The sequence below is a fragment of the Ambystoma mexicanum genome, chromosome 1p (genome assembly GCF_040938575.1).
Source record: "Ambystoma mexicanum isolate Mex_15411 chromosome 1p, UKY_AmexF1_1, whole genome shotgun sequence".
NCBI lineage: Eukaryota > Metazoa > Chordata > Amphibia > Caudata > Ambystomatidae > Ambystoma > Ambystoma mexicanum.
In genome coordinates this window covers 1,024,275,387-1,024,292,431 of record NC_090921.1, presented here as the reverse complement: position 1 = coordinate 1,024,292,431, position 17,045 = coordinate 1,024,275,387, and the positions used below count along the sequence as shown (strand labels likewise).

At 41.5% G+C, this 17,045-nt stretch overlaps 5 non-coding genes across 5 annotated transcripts; all 5 read left to right on the top strand.

Moving 5' to 3' along the window:
• Window positions 1-4,145: 4,145 nt before the first annotated feature.
• On the top strand, window positions 4,146-4,231 carry TRNAY-GUA (transfer RNA tyrosine (anticodon GUA)). The gene is given in 2 exon segments: window positions 4,146-4,182; window positions 4,196-4,231. It is a non-coding gene; the product is annotated as a tRNA-Tyr (tRNA).
• Window positions 4,232-9,313: 5,082 nt separating this feature from the next.
• Window positions 9,314-9,399, top strand: TRNAY-GUA (transfer RNA tyrosine (anticodon GUA)). Its single transcript is given in 2 exon segments — window positions 9,314-9,350; window positions 9,364-9,399. It is a non-coding gene; the product is annotated as a tRNA-Tyr (tRNA).
• Window positions 9,400-10,603: 1,204 nt separating this feature from the next.
• Window positions 10,604-10,689, top strand: TRNAY-GUA (transfer RNA tyrosine (anticodon GUA)). Its single transcript is given in 2 exon segments — window positions 10,604-10,640; window positions 10,654-10,689. It is a non-coding gene; the product is annotated as a tRNA-Tyr (tRNA).
• Window positions 10,690-11,894: 1,205 nt separating this feature from the next.
• Window positions 11,895-11,980, top strand: TRNAY-GUA (transfer RNA tyrosine (anticodon GUA)). Its single transcript is given in 2 exon segments — window positions 11,895-11,931; window positions 11,945-11,980. It is a non-coding gene; the product is annotated as a tRNA-Tyr (tRNA).
• Window positions 11,981-16,396: 4,416 nt separating this feature from the next.
• TRNAY-GUA (transfer RNA tyrosine (anticodon GUA)) lies at window positions 16,397-16,482 on the top strand. Its single transcript is given in 2 exon segments — window positions 16,397-16,433; window positions 16,447-16,482. It is a non-coding gene; the product is annotated as a tRNA-Tyr (tRNA).
• Window positions 16,483-17,045: the final 563 nt, after the last annotated feature.

Below are 17,045 nucleotides of genomic sequence, written 5' to 3'. Positions count from 1 at the left end.
AATATTGTCAAGGCGGAACACTTATGAATACTCTGAGGAGTTGGCCTGTGAGGCGCCGCCTTTCAACTTTTCCTCCTTAGTATGGTGGTCAGTAACATGCGGGAGACTGCGGAGGGGGTCATTTTTTTAATTGGGAACTGATGTGCTTTTACTCAATTCGGGAACCTCACAAGCCAAATTTGTAGTATTTTGCACGAATTGCAAGAGATGTTTGCATGTCGACGGTTGAAGTGGCAGCTCGAATTGAGCTAGCTAGAAAATGATTTACTAAGCCTTCGATAGCTCAGTTGGTAGAGCGGAGGACTGTAGTGGTAAAACAGGCATCCTTAGGTCGCTGGTTCAAATCTGGCTCGAAGGATTTATGCCAAATGCAAATTTTATTGAATACTTGGAAAGTAAAATACTTGGAAAATAAAATAACAGACAATTTATAATTATATTATATTTCCTCACTGAAAATAGATGCCTTTTGCTTTGAGGCTGTGGCCACGTTATTTTTCTGTCCAACACCAATCTTCATTGGTTTCCTGTGGGGTGTTTTGGATCCCCATCTCTTGCTATGAACTGGCAAAACAGCAGAATCCCCTTGACAATCTTGATTTCTCAAGGAAAATGAGAGAACACTATACACCATCCAAGGTATTAAAATATTGTCAAGGCCCAACACTGCTGAATACTCTGAGGAGATGGCCTGTGAGGCGCCGCCTTTCAACTTTTCCCCCTTAGTATGGTGGTCAGTAACATGCGGGAGACTGCAGAGTGGGTTATTTTTTTAATTGTCAACTGATGTGCTTTTACTCAATTCGGGAACCTCACAAGCCACATTTGTAGTATTTTGCACGAATTGCAAGAGATGTTTGCATGTCGACAGCTGAAGTGGAAGCTCGTATTGAGCTTGCTAGAGAGCAGTTTGCCAAGCCTTCGATAGCTCAGTTGGTAGAGCGGAGGGCTGTAGTGGTAAAACAGGCATCCTTAGGTCGCTCGTTCAAATCCGGCTCGAAGGAATTTTGCCAAATGCAAATTTTATTGAATACTTGGAAAGTAAAATACTTGGAAAATAACATAACAGACAATTTATAATTATATTATATTTCATCACTGAAAATAGATGCCTTTTGCTTTGAGGCTGTGGCCACGTTATGTTTCTGTCCAACACCAATCTTCATTGGTTTCCTGTGAGGTGTTTTGGATCCCCATCTCTTGCTATGAACTGGCAAAACAGCAGAATCCCCTTGACAAGCTTGATTTCTCAAGGGAAATGAGAGAACACTATACACCATCCAAGATATTAAAATATTGTCAAGGCCCAACACGGCTGAATACTCTGAGGAGATGGCCTGTGAGGCGCCGCCTTTCAACTTTTCCTCCTTACTATGCTGGTCAGTAACATGCGGGAGACTGCGGAGGGGGTCATTTTCTTAATTGGGAACTGATGTGCTTTTACTCAATTCGGGAACCTCACAAGCCAAATTTGTAGTATTTTGCACGAATTGCAAGAGATGTTTACAAGTCGACGGTTGAAGTGGAAGCTCGTATTGAGTTTGCTAGAGTTGATTTGCCAAGCCTTCGATAGCTCAGTTGGTAGAGGGGAGGACTGTAGTGGTAAAACAGGCATCCTCAGGTCGCTGGTTTAAATCCAGCTCGAAGGACTTTTGCCAAATGCAAATTTTATTGAATACTTGGAAAGTAAAATACTTGGAAAGTAAAAAACCAGACAATTTATAATTATATTATATTTCATCACTGAAAATAGATGCCTTTTGCTTTGAGGCTGTGGCCACGTTATTTTTCTGTCCAACACCAATCTTCATTGGTTTCCTGTGAGGTGTTTTGGATCCCCATCTCTTGCTATGAACTGGCAAAACAGCAGAATCCCCTTGACAATCTTGATTTCTCAAGGGAAATGAGAGAACACTATACACCATCCAAGATATTAAAATATTGTCAAGGCCGAACACTGCTGAATACTCTGAGGAGATGGCCTGTGAGGCGACGCCTTTCAACTTTTCCTCCTTAGTATGGTGGTCAGTAACATGCGGGAGACTGCGGAGGGGGTCATTTTTTTAATTGGGAACTGATGTGCTTTTACTCAATGCGGGAATCTCACAAGCCAAATTTGTAGTGTTTTGCACGAATTGCAAGAGATGTTTGCATGTCGACGGTTGAAGTTGAAGCTCGTATTGAGCTTGCTAGAGACTGATTTGCCAAGCCTTCGATAACTCAGTTGGTAGAGCGGAGGACTGTAGTGGTAAAACAGGCATCCTTAGGTCGCTGGATCAAATCCGGCTCGAAGGAGTTTTTCCAAATGCAAATTTTATTGAATACTTGGAAAGTAAAATACTTGGAAAATAAAATAATAGACAATTTATAATTATATTATATTTCATCAATGAAAATAGATGCCTTTTGCTTTGAGGCTGTGGCCACGTTATGTTTCTGTCCAACACCAATCTTCATTGGTTTCCTGTGAGGTGTTTTGGATCCCCATCTCTTGCTATGAACTGGCAAAACAGCAGAATACCCTTGACAATTTTGATTTCTTAAGGGAAATGAGAGAACACTATACACCATCCAAGATATTAAAATATTATCAAGGCCCAACACGGCTGAATACTCTGAGGAGATGGGCTGTGAGGCGCCGCCTTTCAACTTTTCCCCCTTAGTATCGTGGTCAGTAACATGCGGGAGACTGCGGAGGGGGTCATTTTTTTAATTGGGAACTGATGTGCTTTTACTCAATTCGGGAAGCTCACAAGCCAAATTTGTAGTATTTTGCACGAATTGCAAGAGATGTTTACAAGTCGACGGTTGAAGTTGAAGCTCGTATTGAGTTTGCTAGAGAATGATTTGCCAAGGGTTCGATAGCTCAGTTGGTAGAGCGGAGGACTGTAGTGATAAAACAGGCATCCTTAGGTCGCTGGTTCAAATCGGGCTCGAAGGACTTTTGCCAAATGCACATTTTATTGAATACTTGGAAAGTAAAATACTTGGAAAGTAAAACAACAGACAATTTATAATTATATTATATTTCATCACTGAAAATAGATGCCTTTTGCTTTGAGGCTGTGACCACGTTATTTTTCTGTCCGACACCAATCTTCGTTGGTTTCCTGTGAGGTGTTTTGGATCCCCATCTCTTGCTATGAACTGACAAAACAGCAGAATCCCCTTGACAATCTTGATTTCTCAAGGGAAATGGGAGAACACTATACACCATCCAAGATATTAAAATATTGTCAAGGCGGAACACTGATGAATACTCTGAGGAGATGGCCTGTGAGGCGCCGCCTTTCAACTTTTCCTCCTTAGTATGGTGGTCAGTAACATGCGGGAGACTGCGGAGGGGGTCATTTTTTTAATTGGGAACTGATGTGCTTTTACTCAATTCGGGAACCTCACAAGCCAAATTTGTAGTATTTTGCACGAATTGCAAGAGATGTTTGCATGTCGACGGTTGAAGTGGAAGCTCGAATTGAGCTTGCTAGAGAGTGATTTGCTAAGCCTTCGATAGCTCAGTTGAGAGCGGAGGACTGTAGTGGTAAAACAGGCATCCTTAGGTCGCTGGTTCAAATCCGGCTCGAAGGGCTTTTGCCAAATGCAAATTTTATTGAATACTTGGAAAGTAAAATACTTGGAAAATAAAATAACAGACAATTTATAATTATATTATATTTCATCACTGAAAACAGATGCCTTTTGCTTTAAGGCTGTGGCCACGTTATATTTCTGTCCAACACCAATCTTCATTGGTTTCCTGTGAGGTGTTTTGGATCCCCATCTCTTGCTATGAACTGGCAAAACAGCAGAATCCCCTTGACAATCTTGATTTCTCAAGGGAAATGAGAGAACACTATACACCATCCAAGATATTAAAATATTGTCAAGGCCCAACACGGCTGAATACTCTGAGGAGATGGCCTGTGAGGCGCCGCCTTTCAACTTTTCCCCCTTAGTATGGTGGTCAGTAACATGCGGGAGACTGCGGAGGGGGTCATTTTTTTAATTGGGAACTGATGTGCTTTTACTCAATTCGGGAACCTCACAAGCCAAATTTGTAGTATTTTGCACGAATTGCAAGAGATGTTTACAAGTCGACGGTTGAAGTGGAAGCTCGTATTGACTTTGCTAGAGAATGATTTGCCAAGCCTTCGATAGCTCAGTTGGTAGAGCAGAGGACTGTAGTGGTAAAACAGGCATCCTTAGGTCGCTGGTTCAAATCCGGCTCGAAGGACTTTTGCCAAATGCACATTTTATTGAATACTTGGAAAGTAAAATACTTGGAAAGTAAAATAACAGACAATTTATAATTATATTATATTTCATCACTGAAAATAGATGCCTTTTGCTTTGAGGCTGTGGCCACGTTATTTTTCTGTCCAACACGAATCTTCATTGGTTTCCTGTGAGGTGTTTTGGATCCCCATCTCTTGCTATGAACTGGCAAAACAGCAGAATCCCCTTTACAATCTTGATTTCTCAAGGGAAATGAGAGAACACTATACACCATGCAAGATATTAAAATATTGTCAAGGCCCAACACGGCTGAATACTGTGAGGAGATGGCCTGTGAGGCACGACCTTTCAACTTTTCCCCCTTAGTATGGTGGTCAGTAACATGCGGGAGACTGCGGAGGGGGTAATTTTTTTAATTGGGCACTGATGTGCTTTTACTCAATTCGGGAACCTCACAAGCCAAATTTGTAGTATTTTGCACGAATTGCAAGAGATGTTTACAAGTCGGCGATTGAAGTGGAAGCTCCTATTGAGTTTGCTAGAGAATGGTTTGCCTAGCCTCCGATAGCTCAGTTGGTAGAGCTGCGGACTGTAGTGGTAAAACAGGCATCCATAGGTCGCTGGTTCAAATCCGGCTCGAAGGACTTTTGCCAAATGCACATTTTATTGAATACTTGGAAAGTAAAATACTTGGAAAGTAAAATAACAGACAATTTATAATTATATTATATTTCATCACTGAAAATAGATGCCTTTTGCTTTGAGCCTGTGGCCACGTTATTTTTCTGTCCGACACCAATCTTCGTTGGTTTCCTGTGAGGTGTTTTGGATCCCCATCTCTTGCTATGAACTGACAAAACAGCAGAATCCCCTTGACAATCTTGATTTCTCAAGGGAAATCGGAGAACACCATACACCATCCAAGATATTAAAATATTGTCAAGGCCGAACACTGCTGAATACTCTGAGGAGATGGCCTGTGAGGCGCCGCCTTTCAACTTTTCCTCCTTAGTATGGTGGTCAGTAACATGCGGGAGACTGCGGAGGGGGTCATTTTTTTAATTGGGAACTGATGTGCTTTTACTCAATTAGGGAACCTCACAAGCCAAATTTGTAGTATTTTGCATGAATTGCAAGAGATGTTTGCATGTCGACGGTTGAAGTGGAAGCTCGTATTGAGCTTGCTAGAGACTGATGTGCCAAGCCTTCGATAACTCAGTTGGTAGAGCGGAGGACTGTAGTGGTAAAACAGGCATCCTTAGGTCGCTGGTTCAAATCCGGCTCGAAGGACTTTTGCCAAATGCAAATTTTATTGAATACTTGGAAAGTAAAATACTTGGAAAATAAAATAACAGACAATTTATAATTATATTATATTTTATCAATGAAAATAGATGCCTTTTGCTTTGAGGCTGTGGCCACGTTATGTTTCTGTCCAACACCAATCTTCATTGATTTCCTGTGAGGTGTTTTGGATCCCCATCTCTTGCTATGAACTGGCAAAACAGCAGAATCCCCTTGACAATTTTGATTTCTCAAGGGAAATGAGAGAACACTATACACCATCCAAGATATTAAAATATTGTCAAGGACCAACACGGATGAATACTCTGAGGAGATGGCCTGTGAGGTGCCGCCTTTCAACTTTTCCCCCTTAGTATCGTGGTCAGTAACATGCGGGAGACTGCGGAGGGGGTCATTTTTTTAATTGGGAACTGATGTGCTTTTACTCAATTCGGGAACCTCACAAGCCAAATTTGTAGTATTTTGCACGAATTGCAAGAGATGTTTACAAGTCGACGGTTGAAGTGGAAGCTCGTATTGAGTTTGCTAGAGAATGATTAGCCATGCCTTCGATAGCTCAGTTGGTAGAGCGTAGGACTGTAGTGGTAAAACAGGCATCCTTAGGTCGCTGGTTCAAATCCTGCTTGAAGGACTTTTGCCAAATGCACATTTTATTGAATACTTGGAAAGTAAAATACTTGGAAAGTAAAATGACAGACAATTTATAATCATATCATATTTCATCACTTAAAATAGATGCCTTTTGCTTTGAAGCTGTGGCCACGTTGTTTTTCTGTCCAACACGAATCTTCATTGGTTTCCTGTGAGGTGTTTTGGATCCCCATCTCTTGCTATGAACTGGCAAAACAGCAGAATCCCCTTTACAATCTTGATTTCTCAAGGGAAATGAGAGAACACTATACACCATGCAAGATATTAAAATATTGTCAAGGCCCAAGACGGCTGAATACTGTGAGGAGATGGCCTGTGAGGCACCACCTTTCAACTTTTCCCCCTTAGTATGGTGGTCAGTAACATGCGGGAGACTGCGGAGGGGGTAATTTTTTTAATTGGGCACTGATGTGCTTTTACTCAATTCGGGAACCTCACAAGCCAAATTTGTAGTATTTTGCACGAATTGCAAGAGATGTTTACAAGTCGGCGATTGAAGTGGAAGCTCCTATTGAGTTTGCTAGAAAATGGTATGCCTAGCCTCCGATAGCTCAGTTGGTAGAGCGGAGGACTGTAGTGGTAAAACAGGCATCCATAGGTCGCTGGTTCAAATCCTGCTTGAAGGACTTTTGCCAAATGCACATTTTATTGAATACTTGGAAAGTAAAATACTTGGAAAGTAAAATGACAGACAATTTATAATCATATCATATTTCATCACTTAAAATAGATGCCTTTTGCTTTGAAGCTGTGGCCACGTTGTTTTTCTGTCCAACACGAATCTTCATTGGTTTCCTGTGAGGTGTTTTGGATCCCCATCTCTTGCTATGAACTGGCAAAACAGCAGAATCCCCTTTACAATCTTGATTTCTCAAGGGAAATGAGAGAACACTATACACCATGCAAGATATTAAAATATTGTCAAGGCCCAAGACGGCTGAATACTGTGAGGAGATGGCCTGTGAGGCACCACCTTTCAACTTTTCCCCCTTAGTATGGTGGTCAGTAACATGCGGGAGACTGCGGAGGGGGTAATTTTTTTAATTGGGCACTGATGTGCTTTTACTCAATTCGGGAACCTCACAAGCCAAATTTGTAGTATTTTGCACGAATTGCAAGAGATGTTTACAAGTCGGCGATTGAAGTGGAAGCTCCTATTGAGTTTGCTAGAGAATGGTTTGCCTAGCCTCCGATAGCTCAGTTGGTAGAGCTGAGGACTGTAGTGGTAAAACAGGCATCCATAGGTCGCTGGTTCAAATCCGGCTCGAAGGACTTTTGCCAAATGCACATTTTATTGAATACTTGGAAAGTAAAATACTTGGAAAGTAAAATAACAGACAATTTATAATTATATTATATTTCATCACTGAAAATAGATGCCTTTTGCTTTGAGCCTGTGGCCACGTTATTTTTCTGTCCGACACCAATCTTCGTTGGTTTCCTGTGAGGTGTTTTGGATCCCCATCTCTTGCTATGAACTGACAAAACAGCAGAATCCCCTTGACAATCTTGATGTCTCAAGGGAAATGGGAGAACACCATACACCATCCAAGATATTAAAATATTGTCAAGGCCGAACACTGCTGAATACTCTGAGGAGATGGCCTGTGAGGCGCCGCCTTTCAACTTTTCCTCCTTAGTATGGTGGTCAGTAACATGCGGGAGACTGCGGAGGGGGTCATTTTTTTAATTGGGAACTGATGTGCTTTTACTCAATTCGGGAACCTCACATGCCAAATTTGTAGTATTTTGCATGAATTGCAAGAGATGTTTGCATGTCGACGGTTGAAGTGGAAGCTCGTATTGAGCTTGCTAGAGACTGATGTGCCAAGCCTTCGATAACTCAGTTGGTAGAGCGGAGGACTGTAGTGGTAAAACAGGCCTCCTTAGGTCGCTGGTTCAAATCTGGCTCGAAGGACTTTTGCCAAATGCAAATTTTATTGAATACTTGGAAAGTAAAATACTTGGAAAATAAAATAACAGACAATTTATAATTATATTATATTTTATCAATGAAAATAGATGCCTTTTGCTTTGAGGCTGTGGCCACGTTATGTTTCTCTCCAACACCAATCTTCATTGGTTTCCTGTGAGGTGTTTTGGATCCCCATCTCTTGCTATGAACTGGCAAAACAGCAGAATCCCCTTGACAATTTTGATTTCTCAAGGGAAATGAGAGAACACTATACACCATCCAAGATATTAAAATATTGTCAAGGACCAACGCTGCTGAATACTCTGAGGAGATGGCCTGTGAGGTGCCTCCTTTCAACTTTTCCCCCTTAGTATGGTGGTCAGTAACATGCGGGAGACTGCAGAGTGGGTTATTTTTTTAATTGTCAACTGATGTGCTTTTACTCAATTCGGGAACCTCACAAGCCAAATTTGTAGTATTTTGCACGAATTGCAAGAGATGTTTGCATGTCGACAGCTGAAGTGGAAGCTCGTATTGAGCTTGCTAGAGAGGAATTTGCCAAGCCTTCGATAGCTCAGTTGTTAGAGCGGAGGGCTGTAGTGGTAAAATAGGCATCCTTAGGTCGCTCGTTCAAATCCGGCTCGAAGGACTTTTGCCAAATGCAAATTTTATTGAATACTTGGAAAGTAAAATACTTGGAAAATAACATAACAGACAATTTATAATTATATTATATTTCATCACTGAAAATAGATGCCTTTTGCTTTGAGGCTGTGGCCACGTTATGTTTCTGTCCAACACCAATCTTCATTGGTTTCCTGTGAGGTGTTTTGGATCCCCATCTCTTGCTATGAACTGGCAAAACAGCAGAATCCCCTTGACAATCTTGATTTCTCAAGGGAAATGAGAGAACACTATACACCATCCAAGATATTAAAATATTGTCAAGGCCCAACACGGCTGAATACTCTGAGGAGATGGCCTGTCAGGCGCCGCCTTTCAACTTTTCCTCCTTACTATGCTGGTCAGTAACATGCGGGAGACTGCGGAGGGGGTCATTTTCTTAATTGGGAACTGATGTGCTTTTACTCAATTCGGGAACCTCACAAGCCAAATTTGTAGTATTTTGCACAAATTGCAAGAGATGTTTACAAGTCGACGGTTGAAGTGGAAGCTCGTATTGAGTTTGCTAGAAAATGATTAGCCAAGCCTTCGATAGCTCAGTTGGTAGAGCGGAGGACTGTAGTGGTAAAACAGGCATCCTTAGGTCGCTGGTTCAAATCCGGCTCGAAGGACTTTTGCCAAATGCACATTTTATTGAATACTTGGAAAGTACAATACTTGGAAAGTAAAATAACAGACAATTTATAATCATATCATATTTCATCACTGAAAATAGATGCCTTTTGCTTTGAGGCTGTGGCCACGTTATTTTTCTGTCCGACACCAATCTTCGTTGGTTTCCTGTGAGGTGTTTTGGATCCCCATCTCTTGCTATGAACTGGCAAAACAGCAGAATCTCCTTGACAATCTTGATTTCTCAAGGAAAATGAGAGAACACTATACACCATCCAAGGTATTAAAATATTGTCAAGGCCCAACACTGCTGAATACTCTGAGGAGATGGCCTGTGAGGCGCCGCCTTTCAACTTTTCCTCCTTAGTATGGTGGTCAGTAACATGCGGGAGACTGCGGAGGGGGTCATTTTTTTAATTGGGAACTGATGTGCTTTTACTCAATTCGGGAACCTCACAAGCAAATTTGTAGTATTTTGCACGAATTGCAAGAGATGTTTGCATGTCGACGGTTGAAGTGGAAGCTCGTATTGAGCTTGCTAGAGACTGATTTGCCAAGCCTTCGATAACTCAGTTGGTAGAGCGGAGGACTGTAGTGGTAAAACAGGCAACCTTAGGTTGCTGCATCAAATCCGGCTCGAAGGACTTTTGCCAAATGCAAATTTTATTGAATACTTGGAAAGTAAAATACTTGGAAAATAAAATAACAGACAATTTATAATTATATTATATTTCATCAATGAAAATAGATGCCTTTTGCTTTGAGGCTGTGGCCACGTTATTTTTCTGTCCAACACCAATCTTCATTGGTTTCCTGAGGGGTGTTTTGGATCCCCATCTCTTGCTATGAACTGGCAAAACAGCAGAATCCCCTTGACAATCTTGATTTCACAAGGGAAATGAGAGAACACTATACACCATCCAAGATATTAAAATATTGTCAAGGCCCAACACTACTGAATACTCTGAGGAGATGGCCTGTGAGGCGCCGCCTTTCAACTTTTCCTCCTTAGTATGGTGATCAGTAACATGCGGGAGACTGCGGAGGGGGTCTTTTTTTAATTGGGAACTGATGTGCTTTTACTCAATTCGGGAACCTCACAAGCCAAATTTGTAGTATTTTGCACAAATTGCAAGAGATGTTTACAAGTCGACGGTTGAAGTGGAAGCTCGTATTGAGTTTGCTAGAAAATGATTAGCCAAGCCTTCGATAGCTCAGTTGGTAGAGCGGAGGACTGTAGTGGTAAAACAGGCATCCTTAGGTTGCTGGTTCAAATCCGGCTCGAAGGACTTTTGCCAAATGCACATTTTATTGAATACTTGGAAAGTACAATACTTGGAAAGTAAAATAACAGACAATTTATAATCATATCATATTTCATCACTGAAAATAGATGCCTTTTGCTTTGAGGCTGTGGCCACATTATTTTTCTGTCCGACACCAATCTTCGTTGGTTTCCTGTGAGGTGTTTTGGATCCCCATCTCTTGCTATGAACTGGCAAAACAGCAGAATCTCCTTGACAATCTTGATTTCTCAAGGAAAATGAGAGAACACTATACACCATCCAAGGTATTAAAATATTGTCAAGGCCCAACACTGCTGAATACTCTGAGGAGATGGCCTGTGAGGCGCCGCCTTTCAACTTTTCCTCCTTAGTATGGTGGTCAGTAACATGCGGGAGACTGCGGAGGGGGTCATTTTTTTAATTGGGAACTGATGTGCTTTTACTCAATTCGGGAACCTCACAAGCAAATTTGTAGTATTTTGCACGAATTGCAAGAGATGTTTGCATGTCGACAGCTGAAGTGGAAGCTCGTATTGAGCTTGCTAGAGAGGAATTTGCCAAGCCTTCGATAGCTCAGTTGGTAGAGCGGAGGGCTGTAGTGGTAAAACAGGCATCCTTAGGTCGCTCGTTCAAATCCGGCTCGAAGGACTTTTGCCAAATGCAAATTTTATTGAATACTTGGAAAGTAAAATACTTGGAAAATAACATAACAGACAATTTATAATTATATTATATTTCATCACTGAAAATAGATGCCTTTTGCTTTGAGGCTGTGGCCACGTTATGTTTCTGTCCAACACCAATCTTCATTGGTTTCCTGTGAGGTGTTTTGGATCCCCATCTCTTGCTATGAACTGGCAAAACAGCAGAATCCCCTTGACAATCTTGATTTCTCAAGGGAAATGAGAGAACACTATACAACATCCAAGATATTAAAATATTGTCAAGGCCCAACATGGCTGAATACTCTGAGGAGATGGCCTGTCAGGCGCCGCCTTTCAACTTTTCCTCCTTACTATGCTGGTCAGTAACATGCGGGAGACTGCGGAGGGGGTCATTTTCTTAATTGGGAACTGATGTGCTTTTACTCAATTCGGGAACCTCACAAGCCAAATTTGTAGTATTTTGCACAAATTGCAAGAGATGTTTACAAGTCGACGGTTGAAGTGGAAGCTCGTATTGAGTTTGCTAGAAAATGATTAGCCAAGCCTTCGATAGCTCAGTTGGTAGAGCGGAGGACTGTAGTGGTAAAACAGGCATCCTTAGGTCGCTGGTTCAAATCCGGCTCGAAGGACTTTTGCCAAATGCACATTTTATTGAATACTTGGAAAGTAAAATACTTGGAAAATAACATAACAGACAATTTATAATTATATTATATTTCATCACTGAAAATAGATGCCTTTTGCTTTGAGGCTGTGGCCACGTTATTTTTCTGTCCGACACCAATCTTCGTTGGTTTCCTGGGAGGTGTTTTGGATCCCCATCTCTTGCTATGAACTGGCAAAACAGCAGAATCTCCTTGACAATCTTGATTTCTCAAGGAAAATGAGAGAACACTATACACCATCCAAGTTATTAAAATATTGTCAAGGCCCAACACTGCTGAATACTCTGAGGAGATGGCCTGTGAGGCGCCGCCTTTCAACTTTTCCTCCTTAGTATGGTGGTCAGTAACATGCGGGAGACTGCGGAGGGGGTCATTTTTTTAATTGGGAACTGATGTGCTTTTACTCAATTCGGGAACCTCACAAGCCAAATTTGTAGTATTTTGCACGAATTGCAAGAGATGTTTGCATGTCGACGGTTGAAGTGGAAGCTCGAATTGAGCTTGCTAGAAAATGATTTACTAAGCCTTCGATAGCTCAGTTGGTAGAGCGGAGGACTGTAGTGGTAAAACAGGCATCCTTAGGTCGCTGGTTCAAATCTGGCTCGAAGGACTTATGCCAAATGCAAATTTTATTGAATACTTGGAAAATAAAATAACAGACAATTTATAATTATATTATATTTCCTCACTGAAAATAGATGCCTTTTGCTTTGAGGCTGTGGCCACGTTATTTTTCTGTCCAACACCAATCTTCATTGGTTTCCTGTGAGGTGTTTTGTATCCCCATCTCTTGCTATGAACTGGCAAAACAGCAGAATCCCCTTGACAATCTTGATTTCTCAAGGGAAATGAGAGAACACTATACACCATCCAAGATATTAAAATATTGTCAAGGCCCAACACGGCTGAATACTCTGAGGAGATGGCCTGTGAGGCGCCGCCTTTCAACTTTTCCTCCTTACTATGCTGGTCAGTAACATGCGGGAGACTGCGGAGGGGGTCATTTTCTTAATTGGGAACTGATGTGCTTTTACTCAATTCGGGAACCTCATAAGCCAAATTTGTAGTATTTTGCACGAATTGCAAGAGATGTTTGCATGTCGACGGTTGAAGTGGAAGCTCGAATTGAGCTTGCTAGAGAGTGATTTGCTAAGCCTTCAATAGCTCAGTTGAGAGCGGAGGACTGTAGTGGTAAAACAGGCATCCTTAGGTCGCTGGTTCAAATCCAGCTCGAAGGACTTTTGCCAAATGCAAATTTTATTGAATACTTGGAAAGTAAAATACTTGGAAAATAAAATAACAGACAATTTATAATTATATTATATTTCATCACTGAAAATAGATGCCTTTTGCTTTGAGGCTGTGGCCACGTTATGTTTCTGTCCAACACCAATCTTCATTGGTTTCCTGTGAGATGTTTTGGATCCCCATCTCTTGCTATGAACTGGCAAAACAGCAGAATCTCCTTGACAATCTTGATTTCTCAAGGGAAATGAGAGAACACTATACACCATGCAAGATATTAAAATATTGTCAAAGGCCCAAGACGGCTGAATACTGTGAGGAGATGGCCTGTGAGGCACCACCTTTCAACTTTTCCCCCTTAGTATGGTGGTCAGTAACATGCGGGAGACTGCGGAGGGGGGTCATTTTTTTAATTGGGAACTGATGTGCTTTTACTCAATTCGGGAACCTCACAAGCCAAATTTGTAGTATTTTGCACGAATTGCAAGAGATGTTTACAAGTCGGCGATTGAAGTGGAAGCTCCTATTGAGTTTGCTAGAGAATGGTTTGCCTAGCCTCCGATAGCTCAGTTGGTAGAGCTGAGGACTGTAGTGGTAAAACAGGCATCCATAGGTCGTTGGTTCAATTCCGGCTCGAAGGACTTTTGCCAAATGCACATTTTATTGAATACTTGGAAAGTAAAATACTTGGAAAGTAAAATAACAGACAATTTATAATTATATTATATTTCATCACTGAAAATAGATGCCTTTTGCTTTGAGCCTGTGGCCACGTTATTTTTCTGTCCGACACCAATCTTCGTTGGTTTCCTGTGAGGTGTTTTGGATCCCCATCTCTTGCTATGAACTGACAAAACAGCAGAATCCCCTTGACAATCTTGATGTCTCAAGGGAAATGGGAGAACACCATACACCATCCAAGATATTAAAATATTGTCAAGGCCTAACACTGCTGAATACTCTGAGGAGATGGCCTGTGAGGCGCCGCCTTTCAACTTTTCCTCCTTAGTATGGTGGTCAGTAACATGCGGGAGACTGCGGAGGGGGTCATTTTTTTAATTGGGAACTGATGTGCTTTTACTCAATTCGGGAACCTCACAAGCCAAATTTGTAGTATTTTGCATGAATTGCAAGAGATGTTTGCATGTCGACGGTTGAAGTGGAAGCTCGTATTGAGCTTGCTAGAGACTGATGTGCCAAGCCTTCGATAACTCAGTTGGTAAAGCGGAGGACTGTAGTGGTAAAACAGGCCTCCTTAGTTCGCTGGTTCAAATCCGGCTCGAAGGACTTTTGCCAAATGCAAATTTTATTGAATACTTGGAAAGTAAAATACTTGGAAAATAAAATAACAGACAATTTATAATTATATTATATTTTATCAATGAAAATAGATGCCTTTTGCTTTGAGGCTGTGGCCACGTTATGTTTCTGTCCAACACCAATCTTCATTGGTTTCCTGTGAGGTGTTTTGGATCCCCATCTCTTGCTATGAACTGGCAAAACAGCAGAATCCCCTTGACAATTTTGATTTCTCAAGGGAAATGAGAGAACACTATACACCATCCAAGATATTAAAATATTGTCAAGGACCAACACGGCTGAATACTCTGAGGAGATGGCCTGTGAGGTGCCGCCTTTCAACTTTTCCCCCTTAGTATCGTGGTCAGTAACATGCGGGAGACTGCGGAGGGGGTCATTTTTTTAATTGGGAACTGATGTGCTTTTGCTCAATTCGGGAACCTCACAAGCCAAATTTGTAGTATTTTGCACGAATTGCAAGAGATGTTTACAAGTCGACGGTTGAAGTGGGAGCTCGTATTGAGTTTGCTACAGAATGATTAGCCAAGCCTTCGATAGCTCAGTTGGTTGGAGGACTGTAGTGGTAAAACAGGCATCCTTAGGTCGCTGGTTCAAATCCGGCTCGAAGGGCTTTTGCCAAATGCACATTTTATTGAATACTTGGAAAGTAAAATACTTGGAAAGTAAAATAACAGACAATTTATTATCATATCATATTTCATCACTGATAATAGATGCCTTTTGCTTTGAGGCTGTGGCCACGTTATTTTTCTGTCCGACACCAATCTTCGTTGGTTTCCTGTGAGGTGTTTTGGATCCCCATCTCTTGCTATGAACTGGCAAAACAGCAGAATCTCCTTGACAATCTTGATTTCTCAAGGAAAATGAGAGAACACTATACACCATCCAAGGTATTAAAATATTGTCAAGGCCCAACACTGCTGAATACTCTGAGGAGATGGCCTGTGAGGCGCCTCCTTTCAACTTTTCCCCCTTAGTAATGTGGTCAGTAACATGCGGGAGACTGCAGAGTGGGTTATTTTTTTAATTGTCAACTGATGTGCTTTTACTCAATTCGGGAACCTCACAAGCCAAATTTGTAGTATTTTGCACGAATTGCAAGAGATGTTTGCATGTCGACAGCTGAAGTGGAAGCTCGTATTGAGCTTGCTAGAGAGGAATTTGCCAAGCCTTCGATAGCTCAGTTGGTAGAGCGGAGGGCTGTAGTGGTAAAACAGGCATCCTTAGGTCGCTCGTTCAAATCCGGCTCGAAGGACTTTTGCCAAATGCAAATTTTATTGAATACTTGGAAAGTAAAATACTTGGAAAATAACATAACAGACAATGTATAATTATATTATATTTCATCACTGAAAATAGATGCCTTTTGCTTTGAGGCTGTGGCCACGTTATGTTTCTGTCCAACACCAATCTTCATTGGTTTCCTGTGAGGTGTTTTGGATCCCCATCTCTTGCTATGAACTGGCAAAACAGCAGAATCCCCTTGACAATCTTGATTTCTCAAGGGAAATGAGAGAACACTATACACCATCCAAGATATTAAAATATTGTCAAGGCCCAACACGGCTGAATACTCTGAGGAGATGGCCTGTCAGGCGCCGCCTTTCAACTTTTCCTCCTTACTATGCTGGTCAGTAACATGCGGGAGACTGCGGAGGGGGTCATTTTCTTAATTGGGAACTGATGTGCTTTTACTCAATTCGGGAACCTCACAAGCCAAATTTGTAGTATTTTGCACAAATTGCAAGAGATGTTTACAAGTCGACGGTTGAAGTGGAAGCTCGTATTGAGTTTGCTAAAAAATGATTAGCCAAGCCTTCGATAGCTCAGTTGGTAGAGCGGAGGACTGTAGTGGTAAAACAGGCATCCTTAGGTCGCTGGTTCAAATCCGGCTCGAAGGACTTTTGCCAAATGCACATTTTATTGAATACTTGGAAAGTAAAATACTTGGAAAGTAAAATAACAGACAATTTATAATCATATCATATTTCATCACTGATAATAGATCCCTTTTGCTTTGAGGCTGTGGCCACGTTATTTTTCTGTCCGACACCAATCTTCGTTGGTTTCCTGTGAGGTGTTTTGGATCCCCATCTCTTGCTATGAACTGGCAAAACAGCAGAATCTCCTTGACAATCTTGATTTCTCAAGGAAAATGAGAGAACACTATACACCATCCAAGGTATTAAAATATTGTCAAGGCCCAACACTGCTGAATACTCTGAGGAGATGGCCTGTGAGGCGCCTCCTTTCAACTTTTCCCCCTTAGTAATGTGGTCAGTAACATGCGGGAGACTGCAGAGTGGGTTATTTTTTTAATTGTCAACTGATGTGCTTTTACTCAATTCGGGAACCTCACAAGCCAAATTTGTAGTATTTTGCACGAATTGCAAGAGATGTTTGCATGTCGACAGCTGAAGTGGAAGCTCGTATTGAGCTTGCTAGAGAGGAATTTGCCAAGCCT